Below are 24,256 nucleotides of genomic sequence, written 5' to 3' on the forward strand. Positions count from 1 at the left end.
AGATTGAGGTCTGTCCTCTCCACCCCTGGGGGTGGAAGCACTCCACTGTCTAGGTCTGTAAGAGGTCTGTGCTTGGGCCCTCCCTCTGGAGCACCTATATCTACCCCTCTGAGGCCTGTCCGAGCTGGGAAAGGACCAATTTTTAGTTGCCAATTTCTGCTAAATCTTGGGGGCTGAACTTGTAAGAAATCCTTAACCGTTTGCATGGATTTTGCCTTATCCTCCATTTTCTTTATCACCTCTTCAGCCTTAGACCCAAACAAAACATTATGCTGAACAGGAGCATCCAGTAACTTTGCTTTCACTTGATCAGGTAAGTTTTGTTCCTTTAACCAAGCATGCCTTCTAATGACTGTGCCAGAGGCAGCCGCCTCTGCCTCCAAGGCAATACAACCACAGTGTAAAGCATGCTTCCCCACTTGTTCAGTGGCATGTATCAAATCGTGTAATTCCTTATTATCTGCACATGCAGTAATGGTATCCAGTTTTTGTTTCATAACAGACAGTAGAAATTGCTGATATTTTAGCATATGAAATTATCTATTAGGGCTTTAAATTGTCAAAGTAGCAGACGTGTACACTTTTTTGCCCCATCTCTCCAAAGCTCTGGAATCCTTATCTGTTGGAATAGGGTTTTTAGCAGAAGCGGCCTTAACCCCCTTAGGACCCTGAGAAATGGTTTCTGGATCAGCAGTAGGATTTTTGTAAAGGAACTGGTGGGAGTCAGGGACCCTGTAATGTCGGTCAGACTTAGCAGGGGCTGGAGGAAAGGAGTCAGGAGTTAAATTAGCCTCAGAAAAGGCATTATCCACAATATCCAAAATAGGAGGAATAGCCAGGGGTCTATGTTGGGGAGGAAGAAGAAGGAAATCCCTAAGCCTTCTCTTAGATTCCAAGTACTCCTGTCCTTCCCAGTGAAAATGTTCCCTCATGTCATGTTAAGTTTCCCCAAAAGAAAAATCCTCAGGGGGAGAAGCTGATTGAATGGATTCCTCAGCATCAGAATCCTCATAAGGAGGGAAAGTATATTCCTGTTCAGAGGAAGATACTGAAGAAATAGATGCCTGATCAGAAGATTCATAATCCAATTCTTGCCTTGGCCTTTTGTCTGGAGGGGGGTGTGAACCCCTAATCATGGTTAGTAAGTCCTCCGCCATTTTAAGTAGCCGTTTCTGAGATTTGGGTCCCGGATCAGAAGAGGCCTGGGCTGGTGTCTTAGATTTAGAAGGAGTCTTTGCCTTTGTGTTTGGCTTTGCCTTTATCAGAAGCTGTGCAGGCCTGAAAACCCCCTCGGAAGCCGGTACCTGCACAGCGGCTCCGGACCCATCCAAGGGAGCATTGTCCGAAGGTCCAGCAGCTGGAGTGCTCAAAGGCCTAGTTGGCTCCTCGTGGGAGTCCGTTTCGGCAATCTGTTCTGAAATGGCCGACAGGGGCTGCGAAAGCGCCTCACTGACGACGGCCGAACCTGTAGCTGGCTCTGCTTGTAAAACGTCGTCTGATTTGGACCTCGGAGGCCTGTCCTTATCTTTGCGTTGTTTGTGAACTCCGGTAGTCTGACGCGTGTCCGACGACATTTTATAATTAAATCGCCTGCCAAAGTAGTGAAAAGCAAAATCGTACCTGCGCTTAATCATATGTTGGTTAAATCTAGCACAAAACCGACAACTAGCTACGTCGTGCTCAGGGCCTAAACAAGGAATACAGTAAGAATGGAAATCCTTATGAGGTATTTGCTTCCCACAAGAAATGCAATTATTAACTTTTTCTGACATCGGACTGGAGCAAGAAAAAATTTTCCCCAACAGGGTACTTAGCTTTGAGAAGAAGAAGTAAGTCTTCGGACTGAAGCACGAAAAAATATCAGGAGTCAGCCGACCAGCACTTGCAAACTGCTTTCACCGCACGGCAAGAAAGACTGGAGAACATGGCGTCGGCTGGCAGCTTTGTACTCCTAGCACTCTAACGTCAGGGAGCATGACTGAACAGCCGACGCCGGACCCAGACTTTGAGATTCTGGCCGACCGAGGACTGCCTGCCAGCAGGAAGAACCCTACAGTGATGACTGCAACAGTGAAACACGATGAACATCTGGAAAAACGGTACTTATTAAAGTCAAACATAACACCTTTACCTGGTTACTACAAGAAATGTGGCAACTAGGTTTCCAAGTTTGTAACAGTTCAATGCACCATAGAAAATGAAGTAACCAGTAACAAAAGAAGCATTTTTCAATAATAAATGTTGACTTTCATTGGTAACAGACTGTAGCAATAAGTCAGCAGGAAGAATAAGACGGTAAATTTCAAGGAAGAATAAGAAAAAAAAAAACAACAGTGGTGTACATCAGACCAGGCATCCTGAAACAATCAACCAAGTGATATTAATTTGTCTTGCATGTTACAAGGATCATAGATCAAAACAAGTACTTCAGTTTTGCTCCTTGTCTATTTATAACAAATAGTAGGATAACGGCACGGATCCACTCCAAAGACAAAAATAATCTACACAAGAGAAATTAAAAATATGAAGACATATTTCAAGTTTAAAACAAGTATGGTGACATCTGAGCCATACTTTAGGTTGTCCAGAATGGATCTGTTGCTAAATATTGAGCAAACTTTTATTAGAACTAATTCTATTAAAAACTTTAGCACTGTCAACTGCAACAGAAAAGTATTTCGGTGAAGGGGAGAATCCCCTCTACATCCCCATGCACTTTTAGGTCTATCTATACTGATTCTGAGATCGGCGAACACTGGGAGTTAGAAACATTTTTATCCCTGCCATTCAGTGATCTAGGCATTTTTCAATGAAAGATAGCAAACTGAAGAAAAATAAGAGGTTTACATTTCGTTATAAAAAACTAAATGAATGAATGAATGGATGAATAAATAAATAATAGCAGGACTCCCATCCAAAATTATCACTAGCAAACACTACAATTCTCTATGCTTCATATTTCATCCACCCCCCCTCATTTTCAAACAGCATACATTAATTTGCAGATGGGGTTGTGGACAACAGACACTATACTTATACAGTACTATAAGCATTACTGTGGTTTGCCATTATTGTCTTACTGTTTACAAGTTAAGCACCATAGTCTATACCAGGGTTATCCAACCTATTTAGCTTAGGGGCCACTTAGCATAAAGTTTAGGGGCTATCTACCAGGTATGGGGGTCATATTACAATGTTCAGCATGTATCTGTCCATTCAAAACAGATACATGCTAGACAGATAAATGTATCTGTCCTATCAAAACAGCTTGTTCTAGGACATAACGACGGCCAGATAAAATGCCTCAGTGGGCCAAATTGTGGTCCTATGGCCATCTGTTGGACACTCCTAGTCCATACTCTTGTTTATTAAACTGTTAGATAAATACTGTTATTCCATCATGTTAGCTGTACAGACCTGATTAGAAAGCAGAATACACAATGAAGTTGGTGAAACTAATGGGTATAAAGGCAGCTATCTTACAACATACTATTAACGAAAATAAATGGCTAAACATTATTAACTATATGTGTGTGCGTGTGTGTGTGTACTTAAGAAACATAACCCACAAGAGATATGAATTCCAAGATACTTAGATTCAGTAAGATTTGTTGGTGAGGGAGGGTCCCCTGACCGAACAAATAGTCTGACACAACACCTGGGAGCTCCCTGACATCTGGAGTTACTATGCCTCATTTCCTAAGGTTGGTCGAAAGAAGGCTACTCGGATATTTGTTTATTTTTTATCCATATCATATTAAATAAGCTGATTGACATACAGGATGTGATATTCACTCAGTGAAGCTGCAAAATGCATCTTCAAACCTGTGCAAACCAAAATCTATAACCTTATGTGATGTTATGAAGCAGTGCCATCTGTGCCAGGGAGAGTAGGGCAGTACAAGTGTATGTATACCAGCATAGCTAGCTGGAGTTTTGTAAAGAATTTTATGTTATTTGACTATCACACTGATTTGTACAGATGCTTGAGTTAAAAATATATTTGTAAAGTTACTTGTGTTAAAAATGCATCAACACTAGGTCCTGCTGGACAGGAGGACTGCCTGCATGTATATTAGGTTGTATTGTTGTAACCGATCAAATCTGTATGATTTTTACCCTTCCAGGGTTCTCTGATAAAGTCTGAAATTGTGTTACAACTTTCAGATGCTGCCGCAGATCTTAGTAAAGCTCTGTATTGTGTATTGTACCACAGTCAGGTGACCAGAGGTGATGTCATCCTCTAACCTGCATCTGGTTTCTTTGGAACCCTAGCAGTAGCATGTTAGAATCTAACAGGAAAGATTTCTGACCGGCTATATATCTGTCACACATCCACACAGATAAACAGAGACATCATCTGGCTTTTGCTGTAGTAAGACACTCAACACACATTAGCTTGCCTTGCTTTAGTAAATCGAGGAACAGTAATTCTTAACTTAGTCAGGGTCATTTATTAGTGAGAATAGTTTACTACTGTTTTCTGCATCTGTGAGAAACTATCCAACTGTATTATATTTTATATCTGTGATTGAAACTCTGTTTACTGTATTCGGTAGTCTCCTGTTTTCTGTTTTATTATTTACCGTTAAATATTTTGATGCCTTTCATTGTGGATTGTCCTTTAGAGAAGACTTTTAACATCTTAAGAGTACTTATGATCGTTTTAGTGACACTGTGGCCACTCCTAAAAGCCTTGCTGTTTCATTCACACCCTACCATTTGTATTAGTATTAACTTTACACACTACAATTGGGTATCCTTTGTAAGAGCCTTAGTGTAGCTGAATGGTGGCAGGATGATTACCTCAGAGTCTAGGCAGAAAGGGGTACAGCTAAATCTGTGCCAGCTTTTACCAGGTGCGTGTGTGTGTAAAATTCATATATCCAAGTGTGTGTGCCAGCTACTGGGAACAGTGACACAAAGCTCCAACATGGTCAGTGTGCAGATTTATGTGGATCTGGAGAGACAGAGAGAGAGAGAGACAGAAAGAAAGAGAGCCCAGTACCAGGTCTGGAGAGTACTCCATGTGCTCTTAAAGGAAATTGTGCTTGGTGCAGGGAGCTGCATCAGCAAATACTGTGTGAATCTGTCTTTGCTCTTAGTGACTGTCCCTCACCGGAGTCAGTGGTGAAGATTTAGTCTCCTTGACTGCTGGCCCAGAGTAGGGACCCATCACACCTTAGTGTACTAAAACTTACACCTGCAAATGCAGACTACACAGCATTTTGAAAAAGAAAAAAATGTTGGCTTCACAGTAAATAGGGATACAGCTCTCATTATAACCCAGGTGACCTGGCATCAATTAGTGGTCCCATCACTGGAGAACTCACTGGGGACTAAAGAAGAATGAAACTGAGCCCATTCACTTTTCCCAGAGCAGGAAATGAAGGATCCATGCTAAAGAACATGGGCACTGTTGAAGCTCCCTGACTGAGACCTAAAACCCACAGCAGGCATTCACCTCAAGAGGGATGTGTCATCTCTAGACTGATATAACTCACATAAGCAAGTGATAGTTCCTGTAACACCCACTGCATATGCAACCCATGAGGCATGTACTAGGCATGCTCTGGGAAATAGTAGGGATAGGAGAAAAAAAACTCTATTCCACTGAGAATGACAGGATCACTCCTAGTGTTTGACTCTCATCCTGAAGAGAACAAATGAACCATGAGGATCTTGCTTCAAGTGGGACAAAGAGGTCAGTAGAACACCCAGGGAGAGACTTAATGGTCATATGTGGGATGGGAACAACAAAAATAGTTAACTTCTAATATGAATATATTGAGACTATGATGCATATCTACATATTCACTGTAATAGTAAATAACTTTACTACAGTATTAGACCCATCAAATTTTAAAAGCCCCTCTAACATTACTTCTGACTATTCTTAACACACAGTAAGTGCCTAACCACTGTAACTGGAATTTAACAATGGTGTAAAAGGATCAATGAATGTTACAAAACTAACAGTTCTATTGTACATTCTTCAATCTGTGTATGGTCAAGAATAAATTCTGTCCTAAAACTGGACAAATGAATACAATTTTTCCAATACGAAAATCTAGTAAAAGTTGTTAGGACACAACATATTTAATGCACCGCATGACAGAATAAATTTTGTTTAAAACCACTGCAATGAAAGCAGTGCAAATCTCACAGTGATGCTTTAAAGTAATTCAAATAATGTTTGTTTGTGTCTTTCGGCTTTTCCCGGTTAGGGGTCGCCACAGCGGAACTCCGGTCCACTAATGATTGGCAGTAGATTTTTACGTACTGGCATGCCAGGCCTAACGCACAACCTTCAACGAAGGAACGCCCATTCACGCATGTCACTACACAGAAGACGCTCTAACTGAGAATCGAACGGGCAACGTCTAACTGTGAGGCGACAACGCTACCGCAGCACCACCACCGCAGTAAAGTAATTCAAATATTAGGTAGTTACTATGGAAACAGTTTGCTCTAGTCATAATTAACTGCATTTACATTAAAGTAATTCAAATAATGCAAATGCAGTTAATTATGACTAGAGCAAACCTTTTCCATAGTAACTACCTAATATCAAAACCAGGACCCAACAGAATGCCTTGTAAGATACTGAGATAATTGCAAAAGGTTTAATGTCCTATTACCAAAGTCCTAATTCTATTTATGTGCTAGTCTACACTTGTTTAAGTACTCCTGTATACACAACAAAGGGGGGAAGTATCCAAGTGGTTACCCTTTAAAATCCTGTTATAAAAATTCAGACAAGTCTTATTAGTCGTTTACTATTCAATGAACCAATGAAATGTGCATGTGTAATATCAATGATGGGGGTTGTTTATAAATGTCCTTTTGATTGGCATCATATATGATATTAATAAATATAAGATAGGAAAACAGCTAGAGGGTTCCCTGCATCTTGCAGATTTTTTTCTGTGATGTGCAAATTAAGTGATAATGTACCCACATCTGGCATTCCTCCTGTTTACCCAATCATTTTCTGTTGGAGTCCATACATTTAAAAAAAAAAAAAAAAAAAAAAGATTAGGAAGAGAAGACAAACATAAAACCCATGGTATCTCTCAATTCACAGCCAAACCAGCAATTAAGCAAATGTCTAAGCCTAACATCCTTTCCACTATATTATATTTAAATGTTTATGTAACAACATATTCAGAAAATCACTTCTGTGCTTTCCAGAAATACATACAGCTAACAATGTATGGGATCTCAAGGTAACAACAAAGCCTAGCATCAACCAGAAATGACTCCCAATGTCATTACAATTAGCCTTCTCAATAAGCTGATTACATCTTAGATGATCAAAGATGATAACAGAGACATTTAAGCTATTAACACCCCTAAACCTGGTATTTAGCTCACTACTCCAATAATATGTGAGACGATAAACCAGACAGTTCCTGCAGCTCACAGTAACCCCTTAATGATAATTCTGCCTTGTAAACTGTAACACTCTTTGGATTTGTAAACTTTATACTACCTGGATGTGTGTCATTGCAGGAAAACATGTTGATTAAGGGAGCTAGAATGATGATGATGATGATGTAGAGTTCTGAGTCATAGGGCCTTTTGTACTGTACCTGACCTAAAAGCAGATAACTCCCAAGTAAACCTTACCTCATCTTGAAGTACTTCTATAACTAGTTAAGTCATTAAATTTGCACTAAACGTGATGGGGTGTATGCCTGATTTATTAAATTTTCACAGTACTAGAAAGTAGTACTGGCATCTTAGGTTGACTGATTAAAATCACTCAAACTAATTATAAGCATTTATGAAATGCACTACATAAAACAACCATGACACAAGTAATACATTCTGAATGTACTGTGCACTACCTATAGCAACAGGAACTTTGGAATCAGCACTTACACCACAGTATGGTACTTCTCTTCCTGTACATCTCTTCACCTGCTTTCCTAATTTTGTTATACATTATTACTTGCATCTTTCATGAGCAAACAAATAAAAATCTATCAGGAGCTACTGATAAACTACACTACAACAAAATGAAATGCTTAATAAGAGAAAGGGAAGTATTAAAACTGGGGATAGGAGAGAAGGAACGTTACACGATATAAAAGACCTTGTATAATAAACTAAACACTATGCTCATGATGAAAACATACTGAATGGTACCGTTAAGGGTAGAAAAGGCACTGCATGCTTTGGTACTCTACAAAGTTAAGATGTTGCAGCCTAAGATGTGCCTTTTTTTCCTTAATGGCATTGCATAAACAACTTATAGCTCCAGAGATAGACCACTCTGCCTAGATAATCAAATCTATTATACTGCAGCGTTTCTCCTCAGGCCTCTGCTAAAAACCACATGATACAAACACATCATCAAAGATACATTTCATAATGGAAAAACACAGATTTCACACTTAAACCAGCTAGATCATACTATATATAATCATTACCTAAGAAAACCACTCCCTCCATCCCAAATGAATACAAACCAGTCGCTCTGACATCCACTGTTATACGTTTTGCGCAGCTGATCAAAAAGCATCTTTCATCATGCCTACCTCCTGATTTTAACCCTCTGCAGTTTGCGTACAGAGCTAACCGATCCATGGCTGATGCCCTATCAGTAGCACTACACATCTCCCTAGAGCAGGGATTCCCCAAAGTGTGTGCCATGGCACCCTGGGGAGCCACGGCTTCCTCCCAGGAGCGCCATGAACATTTACGATTTTTTTTCTCTTGTTTTTTAATTTTTGCATGCACGATGACATCAGCTCTGTCAGGGCTACCAGCTGTCAGAATTGAGCAAGGAGCTCATGCATTTCTGGCTGGGCATGGCTGCCATAGAACCTATTGTTGGAAGTCTAACAGCATTTGAAAAGGTAAACAGAAACATAAGTATACCAAATTCAATGTAAAATAGGGTGATGCTGGACAACCTAAAACAAAGAAAAAGGTTTTCACCTTGAGACTGCTCATATAACATGCAAAATACCACATGCTTTATAAGAACAGCCTCTGCTAAGCCTTGCAGCATACTTTGATTCTGAATAAGGTGCAGAAAAAGATGGGTGGAAATAAAAAATCTTTGGGTCGGAATAAATATATATTTTGGATATATTCACTCTGGTGCTGGCTGCCTTTTTGACGTTGAGCTATTCATTTTGGCTGTGCACCTGTCTGTCGTGCGAGTTCTCTTTTGGATTGGAAATAACACTCATTTACCAGAAGGACCAATAATGTATTTGCTAATAAGATCACAAACTCTATTTTTATGTGCATGTTGTGCACTAGCTATGAATAACTACATTTGATTAACCACTTTTTACCAAAAACATACAGTACTGTCCTCGTGTTGTTACTTGTAGTCCTTATTTTAATTTCAGCATTTCATTTAGACTATCTGTGTGAGCGGGAACGGCAACTTTATATTGGACTCAAATGCATATAGTCACATATAATATTGAAACTAACTTTTCATTCAGTCTGTGTAAATGTTTGAATGTATAATTATTTGCTCTGTGTTTGAATATGCCCACAGTTCCACAATACACAATCCATATATACTCTCTGGAAGGAAAGTTTCAACTGATTTATGTACACTTTATCCAGTAAGTTGGTAACTTTATTTACAGAGGTGCATGTGATAGACCCTATAATGAGTAGAAAGTGTTGCCTTTTTGAATAGCCAGATCATTATCTCTTTGAGGAGTTTGTGTCAGAAGGTTGACTGAAAGAGCATCACCCTCTACATAATTGTTTGTTGTTAAGACTAGAAAGCAAGATGTAGGCCTTTTTTTTAAATTTTGGCTGAGTTAGGATGCTACAGATAAGCGTCAAAATGCTTTGTAATTTTATTATTGAAAGTATGCAAATAGGATGTCATATCCATTCTTGATTGTTATGTAAATTAAATCTTAGTTCGTGCAGTTGTAGAATCCGGTCCAGCTGGTGAATCTGGGAATCTTGAGGCAATGTTACAACTGCCTCATGTACACAGACAACCCTGTCCTCCTCCCAACAAATTCCAACACATGTGAGAGATGCAACCATATAGCCAAACTGGAGGCTAAGCTCTCTCAACTCAGTACGGGCATAACCAGTCAGGAGGAGTAGACCTACCACGACATCAAACCAAACACATAATCACACAAAAACATACTCGGAGGCTCTAAATAAAGATCTGCCTAAGCAGCAGAGACCTCCAAAGCAGACACCCAAGCAACCGCTACCCCAAAACAAAACACGTGCAACACATATCTCACAAAGCCAGTGTGCCGAACAGTCACAGCCCTTAAGACTAAACAACACACCTGATACACTTGTAATAGGTGACTCTATCGTCAGGCACACTGACGTCCCGCTCACCAGGCTGAACAAGGAGAGGGTCACGGTGAGCAGCCTGTCGGGCGCTAGGATCCGCCACAGAACACAAGCACTCAGTTCACTCCAAGGCAAGTACAAATATGACTCAGTCATTGTCCATGCTGGTGTGAATGACATGAGACGTACCTCCCTGGACTACATGAAAAGAGACATAAAGGAGCTCTCTGAGCATGTAGCCCAGGCCAGTATGACCCTGACCTTGAGTAGCATCTTACCCTCACCAAGAATGATGCCACAATATGAAGACAAGATGATCAATTTCAACAACTGGCTTAAGTACTGGTGTCATTCAAAGGGGATCCAATGCCTGTCAGCTTGGGATGATATGCTCAACAAGCCACGATGCTTCGCTAGGGACGGCTTGCACCTGTCACCCTGGGCTGGATATTGGCAAAGGCTCTTGCTACCCCCATAGTGCCTTTTTTAGGCAAGGCTCAAAAGACAAACCCACCTCCATAGGTATCACAAGGGATAAGAAACTAAGAAACTAAGAGTAATGCTACTCAACGCCAGAAGTCTAAACCTCAAGATGCACGCACTCGAAACTCTCCTTAGCATGGAGAACATCGATATCTGTGCAGTAACAGAAACCTGGTTCAGGGCTCCCGAGAGCACCCCCAGCACTACCAGGTTATACCTCATACCATGCTTTTCGGCCCCAAAACTTGGACCGAACCACAAAAGGAGGGGGAGTATAGATATTCATCAAAGATACCCACACCTCCAGGTTGGTGGCAAAGCACGAAGCATCAGAGACTATCCATGTGCAGCTAACATGTGCAGCTAACAGTGGGTAAAACTGCCTTCCAGTTTATAGCCTGCTACAGACCACCCTCCCAAACCCAGGAACCTCACTCGGCCTTCCTGAGAACACTGGAAAACATGAAGGTCTCTCCAAACACCATTATATTGGGCGACTTCAACTACCCAAACATAGACTGGGAGCATTACTCTAGCTCCAACACCCTAGTCCAAAGGTTCCTAAAATTTATAAACTCAAATGCTATGGAACAACTTGTTACCACTCCCACAAGAGGGGAAAACATACTGGACCTGATCATCACCAACATGGGGACTCTATGCTCCAGACCAGAAGTGTATCCCTCACTGGTAAGATCAGACCATAAACTAATCTCACTGGATATTCACATCCCGACCCCACCCCCTGCCCAGAAAACCACAGTGAAAAACTTCTCTAAAGCAAATTTCACACTCCTCAAAACCGAGGTGGAATCCTTCAAAGTCCCCAGGCCTGTGGAAAATACAGCCCAGACCGCAGAATCATTTATAAATGCATTCTATGAACACCTTCAGGAATGCATGGATCATGCGATCCCAAATAAAACCAAGACCCAATCCTCCAAAGGCAGACGTCCTGTCTGGTGGACCCCAGCCATAAACAAACTATACAATAGAAGGAGGAAGCTACTAAATGATAGAGCAAAATCCCAAAAAGGGAAGGCATCACTGATCAGTATTGGCAAAAAACTACGGGCACTCATAAAATTGTCTAAGGCCAGCTTCAAGAGAAAAATTGCGCAGGACACTAAGGATAATCACAAGGCTTTCTTTAGTTATGTTACGAACCTGGGTGGTAATTCCCAGATATGCTCAGAATTAGTCCAAAATGACAAAAAATACACTGAACCCACAGACATTGCCAACATCCTAGCTGACAGGTTCAGCGCCAACTTCTCCCCCCCTCCCCACCAAAAGGGCAAATATCTATCCCAGCAGAGTGCTGCCCCCCTGACATCTCAGATGCTCAGGTAAGAGCCGCCCTCTCCAAAGCAAGAAACACAGCATCAATGGGACCAGACGGTGTCCCGGGCTGCGTCCTACATGAACTCCAAGAAGAGCTGAACTCAAACATAAAACTACTGTTCAATCTCAGCCTTACTACAGGATATGTGCCCAAAGAGTGGTGTACAGCAACAGTGGTCCCTCTCCATAAAGGTGGCGCCTCAACAGATCCTGGAAACTATCGCCCCATAAGCCTGACTAGCTTGGTCTGCAAAGCTAAGGAAAGGATCATCATGGACCTCATAAATAAAGATATTGGGGACCTACAGACACTGGATCCTACCCAGTTCGGCTTTAAGGGCAGATCCTGCCTCTTAAACCTGGTTGATTTCTTTGAAACAGTCACAAGGTCATTGACGAGGGGAAGGTGGTCCACACAGCCTACCTGGACCTCGCAAAAGCCTTCGATACAATACCCCACTCGGGCATTATTGATAAGCTCACCAGCTTAAATATAAACCCCTATGTCACTAGATGGATTGCAAACTGGCTCAAGGACAGAACCCACATGGTTAGAATTGCTGGAGCCATGTCAGACTCCAAACCAGTTACAAGTGGTGTCCCACAAGGCTCAGTCCTGGGACCTCTCTTGTTCGGTATATATTTCTCAGAGGTATAGGCCAACACAGAAGGACTGTGGCTGACCAAGTTCGCAGATGACTGCAAACTGGGCGCCATAATCGACTCTCCAGCCGACACAAGCATCCTCCAAAAGGGCCTCATAGAAACAGACAACTGGTGCCAGAGCCATGGCCTCAAGCTAAATGCCAAAAAGTGTATAGTCATCCCCTTTGGCAAAAACAAAGTGCCCACAAACTACCGCATAGGTGGTAATCCATTAAGTACAGAAGAAGTAATTAGGGACCTGGGGACCCAAGTTGATAGCAATCTCTCATTTGACAACCACGTGGCCAAAGTGGTTAGAAAAACATTTTATATAGCCCACCTAATCATGAAGGGATTTACATCTAGATCAGGGGAGGTCATCGTGCCTCTTTACTCATCCCTCATCAGGCCCATAATTGAGTACAATGCCCCATTTGGGATGTACCTTACCAGACACCTGCAGCAACTGGAAAGACCCCAAAAGTACCTCACCAAGAGGATCAAAGGGCTCAAACAGATGCCATATGCTGCCCGGTTAAAGAAACTCCAGCTCTACTCAGTGGCATACCGCCTGTTCAGAGGCGATCTGTGCCTGATGTATAAAGCCATGTCCAACCCGGAATTAATGGACATGCTGCACCTCAGAAAATCCAAATCCCATCGAGCTACACGCTCGAGTGACTTGAACCTCAGCACTGAAATAAATAGGACATGCTGGAGGGACAGATTCATAACCCAGAGGCTCCCTTCACTCTGGAATAAAATCCCAGTCCAGGTTAGGCAGAGTCCCTCATTGACTCTCTTCAAGAGGAATCTTGATGAGTGGATGGGAGATCGTAGGTTTACCCCGGGTATCACTTCTATGTCACTGTTAGACAGAGGCACAGTATACTAACCTCGAAAAAGGGCATAGCAAAATAAATTTAAAATGGGTGGCAAAAGCCAAACACATTCTGGCTAGGCTTATAAATGCCCTAGGGCAGATAGCCTAGTATGAACCTATGAACCTATAAGACATTTTGGTGCTGTTTTTTATGTTGCTGCCTTTTTGAAACAGTAGGATTTTTCCTGAAATAGGAACATCCTCCTTAGTTAAGCGTTTTTTTGCGTTTCAGAATTTCAAGGGACTTTCAAATATGGTGATCTCAGTTACTTCAGAGAAGTGTGTGTGTGGGTGTTATGATGGAGCAGTGGTTCTCACTGAATTCAATGGGCTACAATAATAGGCATTCTTTTTCATTACTTGTGAATGGAGAAAAAAAGACTCAGCCAGACTGTAATGCTGTGTGCTCTTTTACAATTACCATGTTTTATTCCTGCACCAAGACAGAAAGAGGAGTTATAGCTTTTCACTGCTGTATATTGGAAAGTACGCACTTATCAAGAAAGTTATAGTGCTTCTTTATGACTGTCTCTTACTTTATATAGTAAAACAATCTTATTTTAAAACATAAGATCACCTATAGGATGTAAAGTGAATAAAATGGATTTTTACTGCAGCTCTCAGTTGGTGTGTATTTTTTCTCCCCTCCAATTACCTGATACCACCACCACCACCACCACTACCCATTAGTCTACCATCATTTGAATGAAGGCTATCTGAAGAACAGCCATTATAGAGGCAGCCATGGGGCTGTTTCTGTTTTCAGTCCTGCCTCTGGTAGCTGATGTGGGCACCCACATCACAGTGGGAGCACTCCATGCTTTACCGTACATATGCTCAATGATGGCTACTGTCACCTGCTCAATGATGGCTACTGTCACCAGCTTGGGATGGCCAATCCCAAGTTCCCAAAATGTACAGCCACTGGTTTTGTGCAGCTCACTCTATCTGGACTGGTAACATCCTACCCCAAGGATAAATGAGCTCCCACCCCCCTCGTGGCTGTATCTTCCAGACCCCAAGCCACTATTTAATCTCACTCCCTCTGGAGAGTAGTCAGAAGCTTCATCCCCGTTTTAAACTTAATAAGGTTGCCATTAGGTTTGCTCAACTCTCAACCAAAGTAGATCAGTGTTGTGCTGTTAAGCAGAATGTACACTTTTTTTTGGTAATTGTCTTTTTATTGTACTTTTGAACTTTTCTCCCCAGGTCTCCTAGTCCAGTCAGGCAGCCTCATTAAACAAATGTCAAATAAATAAATAAATTAAATATGCACTTTATGTGTACCGTGGGGGGGGCACCTTGGGAAAACCTGGATTCAGCAAGGGAGCAGAGTATCAAAAAAGTTTGGGAACCACTGCCCTAGAGGATTTAGATGGCAAAGACAGCTATGTGAGAATGCTGCTCATAGACTTCAGCTCTGCATTTAATACGGTGGCAACAATGCAGCTGACAGAAAAACTGGTACACTTAGGAATCAATAAACACCTCTGTAACTGGATCCTGCACTTTCTGATTGAGAGACCACAGAGGGCGTGTTCAGGTAAGAACACATCAAAGTGCATCACGATTAACACCAGGGTTCCACAGGAATGTGTTCTCAAGCCCAGTGTTAATCACCATCCTGACCCTCAACTGCTATGCTAGGCACATGTCCAACCATATCATCTAGTTTGCAGATGACACTACAGTCATGGGGCTCATAAACAAGGATGAAAGGGCATACAGAGAGGAAGTGGCATCTCTGATCAGTTGGTACGAGGGGAACAACCTTGACCTGAATATAAGCAAGACCAAAGAGATAATCATCGACTTCAGGAAAAGGAGAACAAACCACCCAGTACTCAGGATCAATGGTGGGAGTGTGGAGAGGGTTAAGAGTGCAAAATTCCTGGATGTGCACATATTAGAGGATCTCTTGTGGTTGAGAAACACCAGCCAACTGGTCAAGAAAGTGCACCAATGCCTCCACTTTTTAAGAAGGCTGAATAAAGCTAAGCTTCCTGCTCATATTTTCTCCACCTTCTATAGAGGTGCAACAGAGAGTATCCTCACCTGCAACTTCACAGTGTGGTTTGAAAGCTGCACAATTATAGAAAGGAAGGCGCTACAAAGAGTGATAAGGGTTGCAGAGAAGGTAACAGGGTTCTAGTCTTCCTTCGATACATCTTTATTCTGTAAGAAGTATCCGAAATGCCAGCAAAATAATATAGGACAGCACACATCCTGCACATGGACTGTTTAAGCATCTGGCATTGGGCAGGAGATACCACAGCATCCTCTGCAGGACTACAAGATTCAGTAACAGTTTCTACCCTACAGTGATTAGATTTCTGAACTCTGGCATTAGTCCCAGGGGTCTGGACACATAAGTCAATTTTTATTTACTTGCACAATACATACCTACATATATTCTAAGTAAGTGCAATATTTATTTATTATATCTACTGTCAGTATTACTTAACTCACTCAAGTGCAATATTAGACAAATAACTTGGGCATTTCAATCTGTAGTCTGTTTTATTTGACTTTAAATAGGATAGTTAATTTAACTCAGTGGACGGTATTCTTTTTGCATACAAGTGTTGGCAAACGTCTCTGCTCGTTCTTGCGTGGCCATGTCAAACCCTAAGCTGTTGGACATGCTCCACTTAAAGAAATCCCAATCCCTCAGAGCCACACGCTCCAGGGATCTAAACCTTATCATCACAATGAACAAAACATGCTGGAGGGATAGGTTCCTGACCCAGAGACTCCCCATACTCTGGAATAGACTGCCCATACATGTCAAGCAGAGCGCCTCATTGGCCCTCTTCAAAAGGAACCTTGATGATTGGATGGGAGATAGGAAATTCACCCCGGGGATCATGTCAGTCTAGACAGGGGCCCAGAGAAGTAAATATTGTGGGAAGAAATTTCCAGGGAATTGTTATGGCTAGGCTTGCATAGGCCTTAGGGCCGATAGCCTAGTACCAACCTGTGAACCTGTGTATTGGGAGTAGCACTGTACTTGTTAGTTATGTTTATTCCTCTACTTGGATGTGTTGTTTCACTTTCCTCTGTAATCTCAAGAACTGAGCTGATGCACATAATTTCATTTAGGCTACAAGTATGTAGTTCTAAATGACAATAAAGTTTACTTTGACATGCTACTAGCTAAATACAATAATGCCTTAGGACAACGAAGAAAGAAATATAAAGAGTTACTATTCCATCAACTGCCAGGTGGTGTACGATGCACTTCAACAACATGTCAGCCCAGCATCCTGGCTGTGCATCTAGCACACAAGCTCAGTCAACAGCTTCTTTCTGCATGGTAGGATGCCCCATGGTCACCCTGTTGGTAAGCTGAAATTTTTGCTATAATTATGTAATTACTTATACTTTGGAAAATGCACTGCTTAACAATAAACCACCTTTCCTTTGATTCTTTTCTCGTGTTTTCCATGTCATGCAGGCTACCCACTCAAGCCGTGGTTGACGACACCTATATGTAACCCTACGGAAGCGGACAAAAAATGTTGCAATATTCTGACCCAAATATAGATGGTCAGTGAGTGAATGTTTGGCCTACTGAAAGCCTGTCTGTTTTGCATGGATGAGTCTGTGGGTGTCCTTCAGTATGACACTGCTATTATTTGCAGGATGTTTACTATGTAATGCATTCTGCACAAGGTAATTACGCATCAGTCTAATGGTGAATTGCCCCATGATAGCAATACAGCTCCTGCTATAGGTCCTTCTATCAGTTAAGATAATGTTGGTGGCCAGCCAGCAGCTGTAGTATGGTACCCCATGCAGCAGGCTGGTGCATGGTATATGGCTGCACAGGCAAAAAGGAAGAGTCTAGTCCACAACTATAGACCAAGACATTCAGATTAGTGTTAATTTTTCTACAACAAACACACAGTATAGGTGATGCATACACAGTACTAGGTGTGAGCTATGCTATGTGGTGCAAGGCCTACTGTCACTGTGCATCAGACAGTTCCTCAAAATAATTTCTATTTTACTTTTCTATTGGTACCATATAGTCAGAGTCATGCTGGGCTGCTCACTGAGATTTGTGAAATCTGCACAGTAAGTAGCACTGTCAGAATGTTAAATGGGAACATGGTCATTTTATATTGTATTACATTACTGCATGTGTTTCTTTTAGGGACCGAGTAAAAATATGCATGTGCTAATTCTGCTGGTTCGTTTAGGGACAGCACTGAAATATGCAAGTTCTGCTTCTGTTGGTATGTTCCTTACCTGATTATTTATTTCCAGTTTGATGACCGGAGATGTCCACTGGGCTCAGGGAGCCCATTTTCAGTGGAGTCCCGGGGAGAAAAGCTTCATGTTACAAAGTTTAGATACAGATACAATATAGAAAAGAAGAACAATTTACAATTATGTTTCATGCTAGAGAGCAGGTGTAATTTCTTAGGTTCATTTTACCTTTAGATACAGACACAATATTATTAATGAACAATTTACAGTTAGATTTCATGTTAGAGAGCAGGTGTAAACTCTTAGGTACATGGTACAAATTTGATATTTACAATATGTACAAGTGTGTGGTAGCCTATATATCATAGCTAGAGAGGCTAGTAATCATAGCTGGAGAGGGGGTTAGAGGTGGAGAGAGAATTACAGGACTAGGTGGGGAGAATGCAGTTGCATTTTCTGTTACAGTAAAGGTAGGGATGTAACTGAGATTTAAAGTTTTCAAAGTTTGCACAGGTCCTTAGAGAGGAAGGAAGAGAATTCCATGTTTTTGCTAAGGAAAAGGATAGCAGGAGTTGACCAGCAGGACGATTGGGTTTTTGGACACGGATTAGGTTTTGGTGAGTAGAGAGTTCTCTGAAAGGTGTAAGGGAGAAGGATGTTGCATACAGCAGGGCACTTAGAGGGTTGAAAGATTAGTTTGTGGGATGTCGTAATCTGAAGATAGTCTAGATGGTTTGAGAGTTCAAGCCAGTGTAACAAATTAAGGGTAATACAGTGACGGGAGGAGTATTTGGCTTTGTTGACAAATTTAGATCTTAAAATTTAATCTGGGAGGACATAAGTACATAAACTGAAGAGATGTGTATTTCACTATGTATGCTTGATGAAGTCCACCCGGCAGTTTACATGAGGTGCTCCCTTCTACTGGGAAGGAAGACACTATAACATTTCTGAAGGTATGGTGCAATGTTTCTGTACTTTTTTCTTGTACATAAGAAATAGCTTTTGCTCTTCTGTTAAGGTACTGCACACCAGAATTATTCCGTCATAGACACCAACCCTTGTGCCTTCACAAGTAGAAACAATCAAGATTTATGCAGAGCTGAGGGTGAAGTGGCAACAGTGCTAGTTGTGCTGGCAGGGTTTGGACTACTCCTTTAATATGAGTCATCTCCTGCATGTTAGACCCTTAGTACTGTTCTACAACACAGTCTGCAGATCTCCCTTTTCTATTTACTTTTGTTTTCATTTTTACTGCTACTGTAAATATTAACTGCGGTGGTGGTGCTGCGGTAGCATTGTCGCCTCATAGTAAGACGGTGTCCTGTTCAATTCTCAGCTAGAGCGTCTTCTGTGGGGAGACATGCGTGAATGGGCGCACCTTCATTGAAGGTTGTGCGTCAGGGCCGGCAACTCGGCACGTAAAAATCTACTGCCAATCATTAGCGGACCAGAGTTCCGCCATGGCGACCCCTAACCGGGAAAAGCCGAAAGACACAACAACAACTGCTATTGTAAATATTAACATTACTCAAGTCAAATAATATGCTGTTGAACAGGCCCTTAATGCAGCTCTACATTGCAGTCTGCAGATCCATTCCATTCTTTTTTAATTTTTTTCAGAAGCACATGCTGATTAGCAGGTCCCTAATACTGTTTTACATTGCAGTACGAAGATTAACCTCTCACCCCCTTTTTAACTTTCCTTTTATTTTAACCAGCAATATTACTCAAGTAAAGCTCATGCTGCTGAATTGTTCTTTGTGATATTTTCACTAATCGTACTGTGCACTCTGACTTACAGTAGGTCAAATGAGTCATACAGAATATATTCTAAGGATAGCGTGGTTAATGGTGCCTGTGACCCCGAGGAAGTGCTAGCATGTGATCTTGATGCTGACTTGCTGCAATCTACTGGATGCAAGTGATCCTGCAGGCATTGAAAGATACAGCTGCACTGAGTTGGCATTTAGGTTATAGTGTACTGAACCCTAATCCACGTGCATATGTCAAGTATGCTACACCTTATCACTTAACACTCACTTTGAATGAAGCCAGAAATACAATATAAACATGTTATTAAATGTAATGCATTCAGAAAATAGCAACTATGAAGGGAATGGTATCAGCAATACTTTTAAAGTCATGCTGCCATAAATTATTACAGTAACACCACAGGATTATTTTGGAATTCAAGGCAGAACATTCCTCTGCATAAGGAAAGGCATACCGAAACACATGTTCAGTTGATGGGACTGCTCACCGATTTCCCTTCACATAGGGAAATAAGGTATACTTATAACAAAAAATAATGTCTATGTGATTGTTTCAACACAATTAGTAAACCAGACTTAACACTGTTATCACTTCCATAAGTAATACCACTATAAAGTTTCATGGGTTGGGTATGCTATGCTACTGTCACACCTCAGATGATGTGATGCACACCCTCCGATACTCTTTCCTGCATTTACATTCTTCACTTTTGCACTGGCACTTGATAAGATAGCAGCATCTGTAAAGGCCTGAGGTCATGCTCCAGGCTAGTTGGCTAAGGAGACCAAACTAATTATCTACACTTGCGGGAGTCATAACTGCAAAGCTGCAACACTCAGAAGCCAGAAATGAATGGAGAAAGACAGATATCTGCAGGAAATGGGGGATTCTCATCTCAGGACAGCAGTGATGTTACAGATATGATGACCTGCAGAGATGGGGGGTGACCAGCTGGCCCAGTAGGTATTGCAGGCTCAGGAGGAAAGGCCAGAGTTCTATAGGCAAGTATTTTTACTTCTCTCCTATTTCCTCTAATTTCATACCTTTCTAAATAATGTTAGAATAATAATATTGGGTCTATATTAGAACATCGAAGTTTCAAAACTTCGAATGTCCTAATATCGAACCCTATTCAGCAAAAGCTGAAAATATCGAAGTAACAGAAAAACAAATTTTTGCCTAGGGAAAGAATTTGGTTGTCTGTTTCTGTTGCTTCGGTATTTTCAGTGCTGTGGTGGAAAGTTACGGGTTGGGTGCAGGTATGTGTGCGAATGAGTGCGGGTTAGGTTAGTTAGGGTTAAGTATGTGTGCAATTGTGTGGACGTGAGGGTTCGGGTGGGTTAAGGGAGTTAGGTATGTGTACGATTGTGTGGACATGAGGGTTAGGGCGGGTTAGGTGAGTTAGGGTTAGGGCGCATGTCAGGTAAGTGTGCGACTGTGTGGACGTGAGGGTTAGGGCACGGGTGAGGTGAGTGTGCAATAGTGACGGACCTTAGGTTTAGGGGTTTGGGTTAAGGTAAGTGGATAGTTAGTGGTGTGTGTGTATAGTTCAGTGTAAAGTTAGGTGTAAGATTTTAGATGTATGTGTGTGGATTGCCGTTTGTTTGGCGTGATTGTGTTGTGTGTATGTGTTTTGGAACAGCAAATTTTTTCCCTAGGAAAAAATTTGCTGTTCTGTATGTTCGATGTTTTCAGCTTTCTCTGAATAGGGTTCGATATTAGCACATTCGAAGTTTTAAAACTTCGATGTTCTAATATAGACCCATAATGTTGTGATGTTAACTAAATGCAGGCAAGTACACCTAGACATGTATATATGCGTGCAGACATACATGAAATGTGTAAAAATATAAATGCGGAAACATACACATAAAAAATGTGTGTGTGTGTGTGTATATGTATATATATATATATATATGTATATATATATATATATATATATATATATATATATATATATATATATATATTAGTGTTTACTGCAGATGAAAAAATAATTGCCTGATGTGCTAATTCTGCAAGACAGTCATGCACTTGAAAATTATGCCACTTATTTCCAGAATAGTTGGTGCACACACAAGATGGCTCACCAGAGTTAGCCACCATATCCTAGACAGGGTTGGAGGTGAGGTACAAATAAACAACCTAATGGCCTGCATACAACTTCTTGCAAAATGAATTGTTATAATTGTTAATTTTAGTTTTCCTTTTCCTCAAGTCCTGAGATCCCAGGAGCAACCCGGCCATGTTCTTCCATGGTCAGGGAACTTTCACAATCACCTTCTGCCCATCCAGTAATGCTCTTACAGAGTACGGTCAGTGCCTCCAGCCCTGTAGGAGCCTTGACGCAGCAGCTGTAAAGGCCTGGTGTCATGCTCCAAGCTTTGGGACCTGGTCAAGAATATGGTTCATCATGCAGTGAGGGGGACCTTTTGACCCATGCAGGACCTCCTTCAGCATGTGCAACACTCGCTGCCCTGGTTGGCTCTGACCACCAAACCACTGGACTCCTCCAACCCCATATTAGGGTCTTCTACTGCACATCCATCATGCAGTGGAATCATTTCAGGTACTCTAGACCATGTTGAGGATTGCTCCAACTCTTCTTCACCTCCCTCCTTCCCTACTCCTCTCTCCTACACCCTCTTCCCTACTTCCGTCCCCAACTTCCCTCTCACACAGAAAAATATTTAAAAAATAAGGGATCTATCACTCAACAAAAACATAACAACCCTGTTCATCCACCTCCTCCATCACAACCTTCTTGATGTCTTCCTTCTGTCTTGTACTGCCTATCCATTTTCTAGCTGTCCTTTAATGCCCTTTCACATCTTACACAGTCAGGGTGTCCATATAAAGATACCTCGGTAGTCACTACACAACTCATTTATCCTTTTTTTAAATTAATTCTACATAGCTGCATTGAATGCCACTTGCTTTAACTAACCACCAGTAGTTTAAGCAGACGTGCACTTCCATGCTTGTACACAACTTCAGAAAATAGACAAAAATCAGTCAAATTCATACACAATTAAAACATTTTTATCATTTTAAGCAGTTGTAAAAAGTGGGCATTTCTTTGCTCAAGCTTTTGCTTTGTTGTAGTCGCTGCACATTGCTGGCATTTAATTTATCTGCATATATATGTAGCGGAGTTCTGAGCAGACATGCTAATTATAAATCTTGGACTAGGTATACCATCCACACTTTCTGTTGAAAATGTAGTTTTGAAATAGACCTAAGTAACCTAATATAATTTATATTTTGCATCCTGATACTGGGATTCACTGGATCCCTTAAGTTTATCAACTTCAGGTGTTATATTATACAAAGCTAACATTAAAGTAGCAATTACTTTTTTGGCTTCTTGGTTACTTTCTGAATTCCTTTAACAAAGTAAATTCTATTCAGAATATAACAGAAGTGTCTGGTTTAGATGAAAATTCAGATTTGTTTTCAAACAAAAATAGTTCTTATTATTCAGAATTGTTTTCTGCTGCAATAAGCAATAAACAGTGTTTGATACAGTAGTGAAATTTAGGTTTTAAATTACAAAACTGGCTTCATGCAAATGTGAGAGGATACTGTTAAGCAGCCATCTTGATTGGAACTCCTCTGGAAACAGATTCTGATGCACCTTGCCTCTACTGACTTGAGTCACTACAGGTCTTTTGGTGGACTGGCTGTAGTATTTAATTTAGATCAGTTATCTCAGCTCAGGTTGTCTTATTCATGGTGTATTACTTATGCAATTTCCTAATCAACAAAACATGCAGGTAAAAATGCACATACATTCTTATAACACATACTGACAACAATAAGGTTAGATGTAGCCGGCTGGCAGACTATGAAAAATGCATACTGTAAACAAGTAACTGTATTTAGTCACACCAACTGATTACTGCACCAGAATTTTGAGTTTGCTATCACTATGTGATTTCACCTTTTCTCAACACATATTTAGAAAGCTCCAGTGCTTGATATGCAAAAATGACACTACAAAACTTAGACGTTACAGTTCTTAAACTATACAAATAAATGAATTACTGAACATGAAAGACTGATCTACTACTTGGCAGAAATGTGATACCTTTGTTTAAATGGGCTAAGAAATGTAAGCAACAACCATATCACAATTTCCATCTGTTAACTGCGCAACCCTGAGCAAGTCACTTAACCTAACAGACTTCCCAGGCGAATCCCAAAATAATACATATACAGGTGATGGTTTTATCTGTTAACCCACCTACCAAATAGTAAAAGCACTGTATTTTAAAGGGATTATCATAAAAAGAAAAAGAAAGATATCCATTTTTTTTCTTTTTGGTAAAAGGTTAGCTCATTCACCTCTCTGATGACATTTACTTTATTACAGATTTACAAAATTATATATACCAGCAGAAAATATGCAACACTTTAAATGTAAACCGATACTTCAAATGCAGTGCAACGAGACCTAACCTGCTCTCTCATGCAACCAGCTAAATCTCTTTTCTTTTTTATTGCGTCTCATATGTAGTAACTGAACATTAAGTAAATACATAAATACACAATACATCACTGAAATAGTGATATGGTATCATAGCTTTTTTTTTTCTGCAT

At 41.0% G+C, this 24,256-nt stretch overlaps 1 protein-coding gene across 1 annotated transcript in view; it reads right to left on the reverse strand.

The window, feature by feature from the left end:
- The window catches only part of FAS (Fas cell surface death receptor), a 228,610-nt gene that overhangs the window by 153,206 nt on the left and 51,148 nt on the right, over positions 1 to 24,256 (reverse strand). The window lies entirely within an intron of this gene.

This window comes from Protopterus annectens, chromosome 14.part0 (assembly GCF_019279795.1).
Source record: "Protopterus annectens isolate FY-2018-M chromosome 14.part0, PAN1.0, whole genome shotgun sequence".
Classification (NCBI taxonomy): Eukaryota; Metazoa; Chordata; order Ceratodontiformes; family Protopteridae; genus Protopterus; species Protopterus annectens.